Source organism: Rhinoderma darwinii (genome assembly GCF_050947455.1).
Source record: "Rhinoderma darwinii isolate aRhiDar2 chromosome 5 unlocalized genomic scaffold, aRhiDar2.hap1 SUPER_5_unloc_36, whole genome shotgun sequence".
In the NCBI taxonomy this organism is placed as follows: domain Eukaryota; kingdom Metazoa; phylum Chordata; class Amphibia; order Anura; family Rhinodermatidae; genus Rhinoderma; species Rhinoderma darwinii.
In genome coordinates this window covers 53,940-69,846 of record NW_027461794.1, presented here as the reverse complement: position 1 = coordinate 69,846, position 15,907 = coordinate 53,940, and the positions used below count along the sequence as shown (strand labels likewise).

General features: G+C 46.6%; 8 non-coding genes and 3 pseudogenes across 8 annotated transcripts; 1 reads left to right on the top strand and 10 right to left on the bottom strand.

Moving 5' to 3' along the window:
* Positions 1-213: 213 nt before the first annotated feature.
* On the bottom strand, positions 214-421 carry LOC142691244 (U2 spliceosomal RNA; annotated as a pseudogene).
* Positions 422-1,771: 1,350 nt separating this feature from the next.
* LOC142691288 (U2 spliceosomal RNA) lies at positions 1,772-1,882 on the bottom strand (annotated as a pseudogene).
* Positions 1,883-3,158: 1,276 nt separating this feature from the next.
* Positions 3,159-3,349, bottom strand: LOC142691222 (U2 spliceosomal RNA). Its single transcript, XR_012859851.1, has one exon. It is a non-coding gene; the product is annotated as a U2 spliceosomal RNA (small nuclear RNA).
* A 1,282-nt stretch (positions 3,350-4,631) lies between these two features.
* On the bottom strand, positions 4,632-4,822 carry LOC142691210 (U2 spliceosomal RNA). Its single transcript, XR_012859842.1, has one exon. It is a non-coding gene; the product is annotated as a U2 spliceosomal RNA (small nuclear RNA).
* A 1,516-nt stretch (positions 4,823-6,338) lies between these two features.
* LOC142691198 (U2 spliceosomal RNA) lies at positions 6,339-6,529 on the top strand. Its single transcript, XR_012859836.1, has one exon. It is a non-coding gene; the product is annotated as a U2 spliceosomal RNA (small nuclear RNA).
* Positions 6,530-8,157: 1,628 nt separating this feature from the next.
* On the bottom strand, positions 8,158-8,348 carry LOC142691186 (U2 spliceosomal RNA). Its single transcript, XR_012859826.1, has one exon. It is a non-coding gene; the product is annotated as a U2 spliceosomal RNA (small nuclear RNA).
* A 1,282-nt stretch (positions 8,349-9,630) lies between these two features.
* On the bottom strand, positions 9,631-9,821 carry LOC142691171 (U2 spliceosomal RNA). The gene has a single exon (XR_012859814.1). It is a non-coding gene; the product is annotated as a U2 spliceosomal RNA (small nuclear RNA).
* Positions 9,822-11,103: 1,282 nt separating this feature from the next.
* On the bottom strand, positions 11,104-11,294 carry LOC142691159 (U2 spliceosomal RNA). The gene has a single exon (XR_012859803.1). It is a non-coding gene; the product is annotated as a U2 spliceosomal RNA (small nuclear RNA).
* A 1,282-nt stretch (positions 11,295-12,576) lies between these two features.
* LOC142691147 (U2 spliceosomal RNA) lies at positions 12,577-12,767 on the bottom strand. Its single transcript, XR_012859792.1, has one exon. It is a non-coding gene; the product is annotated as a U2 spliceosomal RNA (small nuclear RNA).
* Positions 12,768-14,049: 1,282 nt separating this feature from the next.
* Positions 14,050-14,240, bottom strand: LOC142691135 (U2 spliceosomal RNA). The gene has a single exon (XR_012859781.1). It is a non-coding gene; the product is annotated as a U2 spliceosomal RNA (small nuclear RNA).
* Positions 14,241-15,522: 1,282 nt separating this feature from the next.
* LOC142691247 (U2 spliceosomal RNA) lies at positions 15,523-15,732 on the bottom strand (annotated as a pseudogene).
* Between the last annotated feature and the right edge of the window lie 175 nt (positions 15,733-15,907).

Genomic DNA, 15,907 nt, shown 5'->3' with positions numbered 1-15,907 from the left:
ACAGAAGACACACACACACACACAACAAGAGGTGGCAATGTATTCATTAATTGCATTTAATAAATGAGCTCATTATCACACATGACTGTACAAATGCATTGTCCAACAGGTGTTGAAATAATGGGATTAAAAGGGGAGATCCCTTCAGAAAGACAGAAACAATGGCAAAGAGAAAAAACACTTTTGGAATCTGATTTTAGTCAACACATAAGGGAAGGGTGCACCGGTCCTGGAAATACTGCAATACCAGGTCAATGCGTGGAGTGGACAGAGCAAGCTCTATTTCCATCTCCCTGTTCTAAAAATCCATTTAATATATGGTCCCCAGATAGGGGACGTATCAGATATTAAACTGATAAGAACAGATTTTTTTTTTTTTTTTTTTTTTTTTAATTCATTCAGATCACGTCTTAAAAATCATAAAATTCAAAATAAAAAAGACTTAGATCATCACAATGAAAACTGAAAACGTACAATTAATTTTTGTTTTCCTCTTTCCTTTTTTTTCCTTAAGAAATCAAAAAAACATTCCTTTTTTAACAGCAATAGTTCCTAACATATCCACTAGATGTTCCTGCAAATCATTACCATCCCACTCACAGTTTACAATGCACGTTAACCATGTTGGCACACCATACCTTTCAAGAAACCCTGGTAAATTTTCTCTTACACAGAGCCGCACCCTCCTCCGCATTTTTTCAAAATTAATTTTACTACGTAACTGCTCTACTTCTTCCAATAACCTGTCTCTTTCTGCTCTTTCCTCTTCTGAAATGACACTTTTTTTCTTTCTCTCTGCTTTTTTCCTTTTTTTCTCATCACTTTGCCCACTTCCTTCCAATTTATGAAGCTTGCCTTCTTCCAAACTAACTTCCGCTTCCTTTCTTTTGACTATCTTCTTATTTTCCTCTTGTACCTCACGTTTGCTTTTCTTTGGGCACGATTTGAATATGTGCCCCTCCTCTCCACACATATTACATACTTTCCCTTTCTGACATTCATTATACTTATGTCCCTCTTGCAGACATTTTGTACACATTACTTTCTCACAGGCTTCTCTCTCATGACCATACTCTTTACAATTCAAACAAAACATATCCATTCCAAGAAAAAATAAATTTCCACACGCACTTCCAATCTTGAACCGCGCTGGAGGAAACAATAGGTTTCTAGATTCACCAATTCTCACAAATTTACAAAGAAATTTCCACTTCCCAGTCCAAAATCCAAAAGGGTTAAACACTTTCCCCTTTCCCACCACCTCCTCACAAAACTTATTGAGAAATAACTTAATGTCCTCTTCATCCACGTAAGGCGAAAACATTTTTACAACCACCAACTTTTTGTTTGGCACAAAATGTGGTGTTACCTTCACACCCACAAGTCTTGGGTCCCTTTTACCTTCCTTCAAGCGTTCTAAAAAGACAGCATAAATTTCTTCTGTGGCGAAGGTAACGTCAAAGCACCCTCTCCTCGGATAGTCCATCACCGCCAAAATGCATGATCTCTCCAGCTGAAAGAAATCCAACAAAAGAACCTTTGTGATGAACTCCAGATCCTTCCTTTGTCGCTCAGATTCCTCCACGAAAAACCGGACAGCATTCCTGGTACGCATATATTCGGGAATTTCCTCCATCCTGCTCCAAACGAATTCCAGCAATCTCCAAAGAATACCTTCAGTACCGAAGTACCAGGCAGGTGATCGCTCCCCGTTGCCCTGGACTAATCCTCCTCCCCAATAGCAGCAGAGGGGTGAAGTCTCTCCTAAGAGAAACGATCCCCCCAGGCCAAGGAAAAGGGTACCAGGGCACCTCCTGACCAAGAAACAAGGCAATACCCTAAAGTACTACACTTGATCTTAGCCAAAAGGCCGAGAAGCGATAACCCGAGCGGCCCTTGCCTTGCCCGAGCCTGTCCCATACTGCTGTTCACCCCTTGCAGCGATTCAGCCTACTCCTAGGCAATTCCATGGGGCCCTGCAGGCTCACACACATTTACAGCTACTAAGCGGGAGGTGAATAAAGGCCGGAGAGGAAGCCAGACAGGATTTGCTTCTTTTGCTTGCACCACAATGCAGTGCTGAAAGAGGAGGAATCTACATAAAAACGCCTTCCTGGCAACGCCCAAATGCCCTCCTGCCATGCAGATAAACACTGGCAGCGGCAGCAAGTGCATGCCCACAGCCACCCCTTGTTCCTTCACACCTTGTATCAGCTTTAATCCAGTCCTGTGCTGCCTGCTGAGCAGCACTGAACAACACTGCCTGGGCCCAGGCTTTTATCTCTGAGGCAGGCCCCATTATGATGTCAGAAAGCTGGCTCTGGAATCCTGAGGGCTCCACTATGACACGTGCAAAGTTCCGTCTGAACTTTATATAAGACTGTGAGGCTCAGTCAGTCACTCAGTGTTGCCTGAGAGGGCAACACTGCAACAGCCGGCCGCCAGGCTGTCTTTTTTTTGCACATTTATTTGCCTCCAGGAGGCCACAAGAGGGAGACAAGGGACTGCAAAATGGAAAATAGGCATCCACCAACTTTACAGACAACTTCTCTTTGCTCCTACAACCTCCATCCTTGCACAGTTTGTTATTCTTCCAGGTAACATAGTAACAAATCCAAATTGCTGCTCTCTTTGTAGGCAAGCAAGGGTTTGTTGCAACTGCAATTCTTACTTCTTCTTGAAATGTAGGGACGACAGTACATTCCATCACATCCACCTAGTGTACACAGGTAGGTCCATTGTGGCGGGTAGGCGGCTGGCTGCTTTAATGGCTGTTTGCTGTTCCCCTACTCCACTCCACTCCACTATTTGACTGTGGTGCTGCATCAATCAGTGGCTGGCTCAGGTGCAGCTCTTTAACTTACCTAGGAGGGAGGGAGGGCGGAGAGAAGACAAGGAAGGTGAATGAGCTGTTCCAATGTGAAATGCCGGAAACACAGAAACACAGAAGACACACACACACACACACAACAAGAGGTGGCAATGTATTCATTAATTGCATTTAATAAATGAGCTCATTATCACACATGACTGTACAAATGCATTGTCCAACAGGTGTTGAAATAATGGGATTAAAAGGGGAGATCCCTTCAGAAAGACAGAAACAATGGCAAAGAGAAAAAACACTTTTGGAATCTGATTTTAGTCAACACATAAGGGAAGGGTGCACCGGTCCTGGAAATACTGCAATACCAGGTCAATGCGTGGAGTGGACAGAGCAAGCTCTATTTCCATCTCCCTGTTCTAAAAATCCATTTAATATATGGTCCCCAGATAGGGGACGTATCAGATATTAAACTGATAAGAACAGATACTACACTTGATCTTAGCCAAAAGGCCGAGAAGCGATAACCCGAGCGGCCCTTGCCTTGCCCGAGCCTGTCCCATACTGCTGTTCACCCCTTGCAGCGATTCAGCCTACTCCTAGGCAATTCCATGGGGCCCTGCAGGCTCACACACATTTACAGCTACTAAGCGGGAGGTGAATAAAGGCCGGAGAGGAAGCCAGACAGGATTTGCTTCTTTTGCTTGCACCACAATGCAGTGCTGAAAGAGGAGGAATCTACATAAAAACGCCTTCCTGGCAACGCCCAAATGCCCTCCTGCCATGCAGATAAACACTGGCAGCGGCAGCAAGTGCATGCCCACAGCCACCCCTTGTTCCTTCACACCTTGTATCAGCTTTAATCCAGTCCTGTGCTGCCTGCTGAGCAGCACTGAACAACACTGCCTGGGCCCAGGCTTTTATCTCTGAGGCAGGCCCCATTATGATGTCAGAAAGCTGGCTCTGGAATCCTGAGGGCTCCACTATGACACGTGCAAAGTTCCGTCTGAACTTTATATAAGACTGTGAGGCTCAGTCAGTCACTCAGTGTTGCCTGAGAGGGCAACACTGCAACAGCCGGCCGCCAGGCTGTCTTTTTTTTGCACATTTATTTGCCTCCAGGAGGCCACAAGAGGGAGACAAGGGACTGCAAAATGGAAAATAGGCATCCACCAACTTTACAGACAACTTCTCTTTGCTCCTACAACCTCCATCCTTGCACAGTTTGTTATTCTTCCAGGTAACATAGTAACAAATCCAAATTGCTGCTCTCTTTGTAGGCAAGCAAGGGTTTGTTGCAACTGCAATTCTTACTTCTTCTTGAAATGTAGGGACGACAGTACATTCCATCACATCCACCTAGTGTACACAGGTAGGTCCATTGTGGCGGGTAGGCGGCTGGCTGCTTTAATGGCTGTTTGCTGTTCCCCTACTCCACTCCACTCCACTATTTGACTGTGGTGCTGCATCAATCAGTGGCTGGCTCAGGTGCAGCTCTTTAACTTACCTAGGAGGGAGGGAGGGAGGGCGGAGAGAAGACAAGGAAGGTGAATGAGCTGTTCCAATGTGAAATGCCGGAAACACAGAAACACAGAAGACACACACACACACACACACAACAAGAGGTGGCAATGTATTCATTAATTGCATTTAATAAATGAGCTCATTATCACACATGACTGTACAAATGCATTGTCCAACAGGTGTTGAAATAATGGGATTAAAAGGGGAGATCCCTTCAGAAAGACAGAAACAATGGCAAAGAGAAAAAACACTTTTGGAATCTGATTTTAGTCAACACATAAGGGAAGGGTGCACCGGTCCTGGAAATACTGCAATACCAGGTCAATGCGTGGAGTGGACAGAGCAAGCTCTATTTCCATCTCCCTGTTCTAAAAATCCATTTAATATATGGTCCCCAGATAGGGGACGTATCAGATATTAAACTGATAAGAACAGATACTACACTTGATCTTAGCCAAAAGGCCGAGAAGCGATAACCCGAGCGGCCCTTTTTTTTGATTGAAAAATGCTTTATTGACAATCAATCGTCATCATACAAACATTACTGCGACGCAGCGCAAGCCATGAAGCAGCAAATAATAAATAATAACAGTCGTCAAACATAACATGACAGTATAATACACAGTACAGGCTAGCCTATGCTATACATTACACCACATGCTACACTAACATTCTTGCATTCACTAAAGCCAAACAACAAAGCATTACAGACAAGTGATGGGATAGGGGAGTGGGTAGGAGGGGATAGGGAAGGGGGAAATCACAGGCCCGAAGCTTTATTGAAAGACAACACACAAGAAGGGAGAGTGGGGGGAAGGGGAGTATCAGTCCTCTTCCTCATCGACGTCCGGGCTGTCCCAGGTGGAATAGTCTCTGAGCAGGCTGTGGATCAGCCTGCGGCAGTCCTGGACGGACACACTCTCTCTCCGCAAAATCAGACGGTTCCTGGCAAACCATATAGCGTCCTTAAAGCAGTTCATAAGGCGCCAGGCTTCCTGGATTGCTCCATCCGTGGTATTCCCAGGAAATAGTCCATAAAGTACCGAGCGGTACGACAGTCTGTTCCTGGGTACTGAGTCCTTGAGTTCATGTTCCAAGGCTTTCAACAGACCCTGTGCAAAGGGGCACTGCCAGAAAATGTGCAAAGATGTTTCCTCCGTGAAGGGGCACCTGGGGCAGTACCGGGTCTTGCACAGGTTGCGGGCATGCATGAATGACCTAAGAGGCAGTCCTCCCTGGATGGCCATCCATGAAATGTCCTTGTGAACCTGTGCAAGACCCGGTACTGCCCCAGGTGCCCCTTCACGGAGGAAACATCTTTGCACATTTTCTGGCAGTGCCCCTTTGCACAGGGTCTGTTGAAAGCCTTGGAACATGAACTCAAGGACTCAGTACCCAGGAACAGACTGTCGTACCGCTCGGTACTTTATGGACTATTTCCTGGGAATACCACGGATGGAGCAATCCAGGAAGCCTGGCGCCTTATGAACTGCTTTAAGGACGCTATATGGTTTGCCAGGAACCGTCTGATTTTGCGGAGAGAGAGTGTGTCCGTCCAGGACTGCCGCAGGCTGATCCACAGCCTGCTCAGAGACTATTCCACCTGGGACAGCCCGGACGTCGATGAGGAAGAGGACTGATACTCCCCTTCCCCCCACTCTCCCTTCTTGTGTGTTGTCTTTCAATAAAGCTTCGGGCCTGTGATTTCCCCCTTCCCTATCCCCTCCTACCCACTCCCCTATCCCATCACTTGTCTGTAATGCTTTGTTGTTTGGCTTTAGTGAATGCAAGAATGTTAGTGTAGCATGTGGTGTAATGTATAGCATAGGCTAGCCTGTACTGTGTATTATACTGTCATGTTATGTTTGACGACTGTTATTATTTATTATTTGCTGCTTCATGGCTTGCGCTGCGTCGCAGTAATGTTTGTATGATGACGATTGATTGTCAATAAAGCATTTTTCAATCAAAAAAAAGGGCCGCTCGGGTTATCGCTTCTCGGCCTTTTGGCTAAGATCAAGTGTAGTATCTGTTCTTATCAGTTTAATATCTGATACGTCCCCTATCTGGGGACCATATATTAAATGGATTTTTAGAACAGGGAGATGGAAATAGAGCTTGCTCTGTCCACTCCACGCATTGACCTGGTATTGCAGTATTTCCAGGACCGGTGCACCCTTCCCTTATGTGTTGACTAAAATCAGATTCCAAAAGTGTTTTTTCTCTTTGCCATTGTTTCTGTCTTTCTGAAGGGATCTCCCCTTTTAATCCCATTATTTCAACACCTGTTGGACAATGCATTTGTACAGTCATGTGTGATAATGAGCTCATTTATTAAATGCAATTAATGAATACATTGCCACCTCTTGTTGTGTGTGTGTGTGTGTGTGTCTTCTGTGTTTCTGTGTTTCCGGCATTTCACATTGGAACAGCTCATTCACCTTCCTTGTCTTCTCTCCGCCCTCCCTCCCTCCCTCCTAGGTAAGTTAAACTACACTTGATCTTAGCCAAAAGGCCGAGAAGCGATAACCCGAGCGGCCCTTGCCTTGCCCGAGCCTGTCCCATACTGCTGTTCACCCCTTGCAGCGATTCAGCCTACTCCTAGGCAATTCCATGGGGCCCTGCAGGCTCACACACATTTACAGCTACTAAGCGGGAGGTGAATAAAGGCCGGAGAGGAAGCCAGACAGGATTTGCTTCTTTTGCTTGCACCACAATGCAGTGCTGAAAGAGGAGGAATCTACATAAAAACGCCTTCCTGGCAACGCCCAAATGCCCTCCTGCCATGCAGATAAACACTGGCAGCGGCAGCAAGTGCATGCCCACAGCCACCCCTTGTTCCTTCACACCTTGTATCAGCTTTAATCCAGTCCTGTGCTGCCTGCTGAGCAGCACTGAACAACACTGCCTGGGCCCAGGCTTTTATCTCTGAGGCAGGCCCCATTATGATGTCAGAAAGCTGGCTCTGGAATCCTGAGGGCTCCACTATGACACGTGCAAAGTTCCGTCTGAACTTTATATAAGACTGTGAGGCTCAGTCAGTCACTCAGTGTTGCCTGAGAGGGCAACACTGCAACAGCCGGCCGCCAGGCTGTCTTTTTTTTGCACATTTATTTGCCTCCAGGAGGCCACAAGAGGGAGACAAGGGACTGCAAAATGGAAAATAGGCATCCACCAACTTTACAGACAACTTCTCTTTGCTCCTACAACCTCCATCCTTGCACAGTTTGTTATTCTTCCAGGTAACATAGTAACAAATCCAAATTGCTGCTCTCTTTGTAGGCAAGCAAGGGTTTGTTGCAACTGCAATTCTTACTTCTTCTTGAAATGTAGGGACGACAGTACATTCCATCACATCCACCTAGTGTACACAGGTAGGTCCATTGTGGCGGGTAGGCGGCTGGCTGCTTTAATGGCTGTTTGCTGTTCCCCTACTCCACTCCACTCCACTATTTGACTGTGGTGCTGCATCAATCAGTGGCTGGCTCAGGTGCAGCTCTTTAACTTACCTAGGAGGGAGGGAGGGAGGGCGGAGAGAAGACAAGGAAGGTGAATGAGCTGTTCCAATGTGAAATGCCGGAAACACAGAAACACAGAAGACACACACACACACACACACAACAAGAGGTGGCAATGTATTCATTAATTGCATTTAATAAATGAGCTCATTATCACACATGACTGTACAAATGCATTGTCCAACAGGTGTTGAAATAATGGGATTAAAAGGGGAGATCCCTTCAGAAAGACAGAAACAATGGCAAAGAGAAAAAACACTTTTGGAATCTGATTTTAGTCAACACATAAGGGAAGGGTGCACCGGTCCTGGAAATACTGCAATACCAGGTCAATGCGTGGAGTGGACAGAGCAAGCTCTATTTCCATCTCCCTGTTCTAAAAATCCATTTAATATATGGTCCCCAGATAGGGGACGTATCAGATATTAAACTGATAAGAACAGATACTACACTTGATCTTAGCCAAAAGGCCGAGAAGCGATAACCCGAGCGGCCCTTGCCTTGCCCGAGCCTGTCCCATACTGCTGTTCACCCCTTGCAGCGATTCAGCCTACTCCTAGGCAATTCCATGGGGCCCTGCAGGCTCACACACATTTACAGCTACTAAGCGGGAGGTGAATAAAGGCCGGAGAGGAAGCCAGACAGGATTTGCTTCTTTTGCTTGCACCACAATGCAGTGCTGAAAGAGGAGGAATCTACATAAAAACGCCTTCCTGGCAACGCCCAAATGCCCTCCTGCCATGCAGATAAACACTGGCAGCGGCAGCAAGTGCATGCCCACAGCCACCCCTTGTTCCTTCACACCTTGTATCAGCTTTAATCCAGTCCTGTGCTGCCTGCTGAGCAGCACTGAACAACACTGCCTGGGCCCAGGCTTTTATCTCTGAGGCAGGCCCCATTATGATGTCAGAAAGCTGGCTCTGGAATCCTGAGGGCTCCACTATGACACGTGCAAAGTTCCGTCTGAACTTTATATAAGACTGTGAGGCTCAGTCAGTCACTCAGTGTTGCCTGAGAGGGCAACACTGCAACAGCCGGCCGCCAGGCTGTCTTTTTTTTGCACATTTATTTGCCTCCAGGAGGCCACAAGAGGGAGACAAGGGACTGCAAAATGGAAAATAGGCATCCACCAACTTTACAGACAACTTCTCTTTGCTCCTACAACCTCCATCCTTGCACAGTTTGTTATTCTTCCAGGTAACATAGTAACAAATCCAAATTGCTGCTCTCTTTGTAGGCAAGCAAGGGTTTGTTGCAACTGCAATTCTTACTTCTTCTTGAAATGTAGGGACGACAGTACATTCCATCACATCCACCTAGTGTACACAGGTAGGTCCATTGTGGCGGGTAGGCGGCTGGCTGCTTTAATGGCTGTTTGCTGTTCCCCTACTCCACTCCACTCCACTATTTGACTGTGGTGCTGCATCAATCAGTGGCTGGCTCAGGTGCAGCTCTTTAACTTACCTAGGAGGGAGGGAGGGAGGGCGGAGAGAAGACAAGGAAGGTGAATGAGCTGTTCCAATGTGAAATGCCGGAAACACAGAAACACAGAAGACACACACACACACACACACAACAAGAGGTGGCAATGTATTCATTAATTGCATTTAATAAATGAGCTCATTATCACACATGACTGTACAAATGCATTGTCCAACAGGTGTTGAAATAATGGGATTAAAAGGGGAGATCCCTTCAGAAAGACAGAAACAATGGCAAAGAGAAAAAACACTTTTGGAATCTGATTTTAGTCAACACATAAGGGAAGGGTGCACCGGTCCTGGAAATACTGCAATACCAGGTCAATGCGTGGAGTGGACAGAGCAAGCTCTATTTCCATCTCCCTGTTCTAAAAATCCATTTAATATATGGTCCCCAGATAGGGGACGTATCAGATATTAAACTGATAAGAACAGATACTACACTTGATCTTAGCCAAAAGGCCGAGAAGCGATAACCCGAGCGGCCCTTGCCTTGCCCGAGCCTGTCCCATACTGCTGTTCACCCCTTGCAGCGATTCAGCCTACTCCTAGGCAATTCCATGGGGCCCTGCAGGCTCACACACATTTACAGCTACTAAGCGGGAGGTGAATAAAGGCCGGAGAGGAAGCCAGACAGGATTTGCTTCTTTTGCTTGCACCACAATGCAGTGCTGAAAGAGGAGGAATCTACATAAAAACGCCTTCCTGGCAACGCCCAAATGCCCTCCTGCCATGCAGATAAACACTGGCAGCGGCAGCAAGTGCATGCCCACAGCCACCCCTTGTTCCTTCACACCTTGTATCAGCTTTAATCCAGTCCTGTGCTGCCTGCTGAGCAGCACTGAACAACACTGCCTGGGCCCAGGCTTTTATCTCTGAGGCAGGCCCCATTATGATGTCAGAAAGCTGGCTCTGGAATCCTGAGGGCTCCACTATGACACGTGCAAAGTTCCGTCTGAACTTTATATAAGACTGTGAGGCTCAGTCAGTCACTCAGTGTTGCCTGAGAGGGCAACACTGCAACAGCCGGCCGCCAGGCTGTCTTTTTTTTGCACATTTATTTGCCTCCAGGAGGCCACAAGAGGGAGACAAGGGACTGCAAAATGGAAAATAGGCATCCACCAACTTTACAGACAACTTCTCTTTGCTCCTACAACCTCCATCCTTGCACAGTTTGTTATTCTTCCAGGTAACATAGTAACAAATCCAAATTGCTGCTCTCTTTGTAGGCAAGCAAGGGTTTGTTGCAACTGCAATTCTTACTTCTTCTTGAAATGTAGGGACGACAGTACATTCCATCACATCCACCTAGTGTACACAGGTAGGTCCATTGTGGCGGGTAGGCGGCTGGCTGCTTTAATGGCTGTTTGCTGTTCCCCTACTCCACTCCACTCCACTATTTGACTGTGGTGCTGCATCAATCAGTGGCTGGCTCAGGTGCAGCTCTTTAACTTACCTAGGAGGGAGGGAGGGAGGGCGGAGAGAAGACAAGGAAGGTGAATGAGCTGTTCCAATGTGAAATGCCGGAAACACAGAAACACAGAAGACACACACACACACACACACAACAAGAGGTGGCAATGTATTCATTAATTGCATTTAATAAATGAGCTCATTATCACACATGACTGTACAAATGCATTGTCCAACAGGTGTTGAAATAATGGGATTAAAAGGGGAGATCCCTTCAGAAAGACAGAAACAATGGCAAAGAGAAAAAACACTTTTGGAATCTGATTTTAGTCAACACATAAGGGAAGGGTGCACCGGTCCTGGAAATACTGCAATACCAGGTCAATGCGTGGAGTGGACAGAGCAAGCTCTATTTCCATCTCCCTGTTCTAAAAATCCATTTAATATATGGTCCCCAGATAGGGGACGTATCAGATATTAAACTGATAAGAACAGATACTACACTTGATCTTAGCCAAAAGGCCGAGAAGCGATAACCCGAGCGGCCCTTGCCTTGCCCGAGCCTGTCCCATACTGCTGTTCACCCCTTGCAGCGATTCAGCCTACTCCTAGGCAATTCCATGGGGCCCTGCAGGCTCACACACATTTACAGCTACTAAGCGGGAGGTGAATAAAGGCCGGAGAGGAAGCCAGACAGGATTTGCTTCTTTTGCTTGCACCACAATGCAGTGCTGAAAGAGGAGGAATCTACATAAAAACGCCTTCCTGGCAACGCCCAAATGCCCTCCTGCCATGCAGATAAACACTGGCAGCGGCAGCAAGTGCATGCCCACAGCCACCCCTTGTTCCTTCACACCTTGTATCAGCTTTAATCCAGTCCTGTGCTGCCTGCTGAGCAGCACTGAACAACACTGCCTGGGCCCAGGCTTTTATCTCTGAGGCAGGCCCCATTATGATGTCAGAAAGCTGGCTCTGGAATCCTGAGGGCTCCACTATGACACGTGCAAAGTTCCGTCTGAACTTTATATAAGACTGTGAGGCTCAGTCAGTCACTCAGTGTTGCCTGAGAGGGCAACACTGCAACAGCCGGCCGCCAGGCTGTCTTTTTTTTGCACATTTATTTGCCTCCAGGAGGCCACAAGAGGGAGACAAGGGACTGCAAAATGGAAAATAGGCATCCACCAACTTTACAGACAACTTCTCTTTGCTCCTACAACCTCCATCCTTGCACAGTTTGTTATTCTTCCAGGTAACATAGTAACAAATCCAAATTGCTGCTCTCTTTGTAGGCAAGCAAGGGTTTGTTGCAACTGCAATTCTTACTTCTTCTTGAAATGTAGGGACGACAGTACATTCCATCACATCCACCTAGTGTACACAGGTAGGTCCATTGTGGCGGGTAGGCGGCTGGCTGCTTTAATGGCTGTTTGCTGTTCCCCTACTCCACTCCACTCCACTATTTGACTGTGGTGCTGCATCAATCAGTGGCTGGCTCAGGTGCAGCTCTTTAACTTACCTAGGAGGGAGGGAGGGAGGGCGGAGAGAAGACAAGGAAGGTGAATGAGCTGTTCCAATGTGAAATGCCGGAAACACAGAAACACAGAAGACACACACACACACACACACAACAAGAGGTGGCAATGTATTCATTAATTGCATTTAATAAATGAGCTCATTATCACACATGACTGTACAAATGCATTGTCCAACAGGTGTTGAAATAATGGGATTAAAAGGGGAGATCCCTTCAGAAAGACAGAAACAATGGCAAAGAGAAAAAACACTTTTGGAATCTGATTTTAGTCAACACATAAGGGAAGGGTGCACCGGTCCTGGAAATACTGCAATACCAGGTCAATGCGTGGAGTGGACAGAGCAAGCTCTATTTCCATCTCCCTGTTCTAAAAATCCATTTAATATATGGTCCCCAGATAGGGGACGTATCAGATATTAAACTGATAAGAACAGATACTACACTTGATCTTAGCCAAAAGGCCGAGAAGCGATAACCCGAGCGGCCCTTGCCTTGCCCGAGCCTGTCCCATACTGCTGTTCACCCCTTGCAGCGATTCAGCCTACTCCTAGGCAATTCCATGGGGCCCTGCAGGCTCACACACATTTACAGCTACTAAGCGGGAGGTGAATAAAGGCCGGAGAGGAAGCCAGACAGGATTTGCTTCTTTTGCTTGCACCACAATGCAGTGCTGAAAGAGGAGGAATCTACATAAAAACGCCTTCCTGGCAACGCCCAAATGCCCTCCTGCCATGCAGATAAACACTGGCAGCGGCAGCAAGTGCATGCCCACAGCCACCCCTTGTTCCTTCACACCTTGTATCAGCTTTAATCCAGTCCTGTGCTGCCTGCTGAGCAGCACTGAACAACACTGCCTGGGCCCAGGCTTTTATCTCTGAGGCAGGCCCCATTATGATGTCAGAAAGCTGGCTCTGGAATCCTGAGGGCTCCACTATGACACGTGCAAAGTTCCGTCTGAACTTTATATAAGACTGTGAGGCTCAGTCAGTCACTCAGTGTTGCCTGAGAGGGCAACACTGCAACAGCCGGCCGCCAGGCTGTCTTTTTTTTGCACATTTATTTGCCTCCAGGAGGCCACAAGAGGGAGACAAGGGACTGCAAAATGGAAAATAGGCATCCACCAACTTTACAGACAACTTCTCTTTGCTCCTACAACCTCCATCCTTGCACAGTTTGTTATTCTTCCAGGTAACATAGTAACAAATCCAAATTGCTGCTCTCTTTGTAGGCAAGCAAGGGTTTGTTGCAACTGCAATTCTTACTTCTTCTTGAAATGTAGGGACGACAGTACATTCCATCACATCCACCTAGTGTACACAGGTAGGTCCATTGTGGCGGGTAGGCGGCTGGCTGCTTTAATGGCTGTTTGCTGTTCCCCTACTCCACTCCACTCCACTATTTGACTGTGGTGCTGCATCAATCAGTGGCTGGCTCAGGTGCAGCTCTTTAACTTACCTAGGAGGGAGGGAGGGAGGGCGGAGAGAAGACAAGGAAGGTGAATGAGCTGTTCCAATGTGAAATGCCGGAAACACAGAAACACAGAAGACACACACACACACACACACAACAAGAGGTGGCAATGTATTCATTAATTGCATTTAATAAATGAGCTCATTATCACACATGACTGTACAAATGCATTGTCCAACAGGTGTTGAAATAATGGGATTAAAAGGGGAGATCCCTTCAGAAAGACAGAAACAATGGCAAAGAGAAAAAACACTTTTGGAATCTGATTTTAGTCAACACATAAGGGAAGGGTGCACCGGTCCTGGAAATACTGCAATACCAGGTCAATGCGTGGAGTGGACAGAGCAAGCTCTATTTCCATCTCCCTGTTCTAAAAATCCATTTAATATATGGTCCCCAGATAGGGGACGTATCAGATATTAAACTGATAAGAACAGATACTACACTTGATCTTAGCCAAAAGGCCGAGAAGCGATAACCCGAGCGGCCCTTGCCTTGCCCGAGCCTGTCCCATACTGCTGTTCACCCCTTGCAGCGATTCAGCCTACTCCTAGGCAATTCCATGGGGCCCTGCAGGCTCACACACATTTACAGCTACTAAGCGGGAGGTGAATAAAGGCCGGAGAGGAAGCCAGACAGGATTTGCTTCTTTTGCTTGCACCACAATGCAGTGCTGAAAGAGGAGGAATCTACATAAAAACGCCTTCCTGGCAACGCCCAAATGCCCTCCTGCCATGCAGATAAACACTGGCAGCGGCAGCAAGTGCATGCCCACAGCCACCCCTTGTTCCTTCACACCTTGTATCAGCTTTAATCCAGTCCTGTGCTGCCTGCTGAGCAGCACTGAACAACACTGCCTGGGCCCAGGCTTTTATCTCTGAGGCAGGCCCCATTATGATGTCAGAAAGCTGGCTCTGGAATCCTGAGGGCTCCACTATGACACGTGCAAAGTTCCGTCTGAACTTTATATAAGACTGTGAGGCTCAGTCAGTCACTCAGTGTTGCCTGAGAGGGCAACACTGCAACAGCCGGCCGCCAGGCTGTCTTTTTTTTGCACATTTATTTGCCTCCAGGAGGCCACAAGAGGGAGACAAGGGACTGCAAAATGGAAAATAGGCATCCACCAACTTTACAGACAACTTCTCTTTGCTCCTACAACCTCCATCCTTGCACAGTTTGTTATTCTTCCAGGTAACATAGTAACAAATCCAAATTGCTGCTCTCTTTGTAGGCAAGCAAGGGTTTGTTGCAACTGCAATTCTTACTTCTTCTTGAAATGTAGGGACGACAGTACATTCCATCACATCCACCTAGTGTACACAGGTAGGTCCATTGTGGCGGGTAGGCGGCTGGCTGCTTTAATGGCTGTTTGCTGTTCCCCTACTCCACTCCACTCCACTATTTGACTGTGGTGCTGCATCAATCAGTGGCTGGCTCAGGTGCAGCTCTTTAACTTACCTAGGAGGGAGGGAGGGAGGGCGGAGAGAAGACAAGGAAGGTGAATGAGCTGTTCCAATGTGAAATGCCGGAAACACAGAAACACAGAAGACACACACACACACACACACAACAAGAGGTGGCAATGTATTCATTAATTGCATTTAATAAATGAGCTCATTATCACACATGACTGTACAAATGCATTGTCCAACAGGTGTTGAAATAATGGGATTAAAAGGGGAGATCCCTTCAGAAAGACAGAAACAATGGCAAAGAGAAAAAACACTTTTGGAATCTGATTTTAGTCAACACATAAGGGAAGGGTGCACCGGTCCTGGAAATACTGCAATACCAGGTCAATGCGTGGAGTGGACAGAGCAAGCTCTATTTCCATCTCCCTGTTCTAAAAATCCATTTAATATATGGTCCCCAGATAGGGGACGTATCAGATATTAAACTGATAAGAACAGATTTTTTTTTTTTTTTTTTTTTTATTAAACCATTCAGGTTTTTTTGAATAAAACCGAGAACTGTAGTTGTTCAAACCACCTCTCTATTTTTCAAAAAATCTCATCACTCTGGTTCATTATTTTATTTTTCCATCAAATACAAGATAAATCAAACAAAATTCCTCAAACTAAATACCTCCATTTTAACATTCGCCATATCCCTTCCGCATCCATACCTCTTTCTAGATCCCATT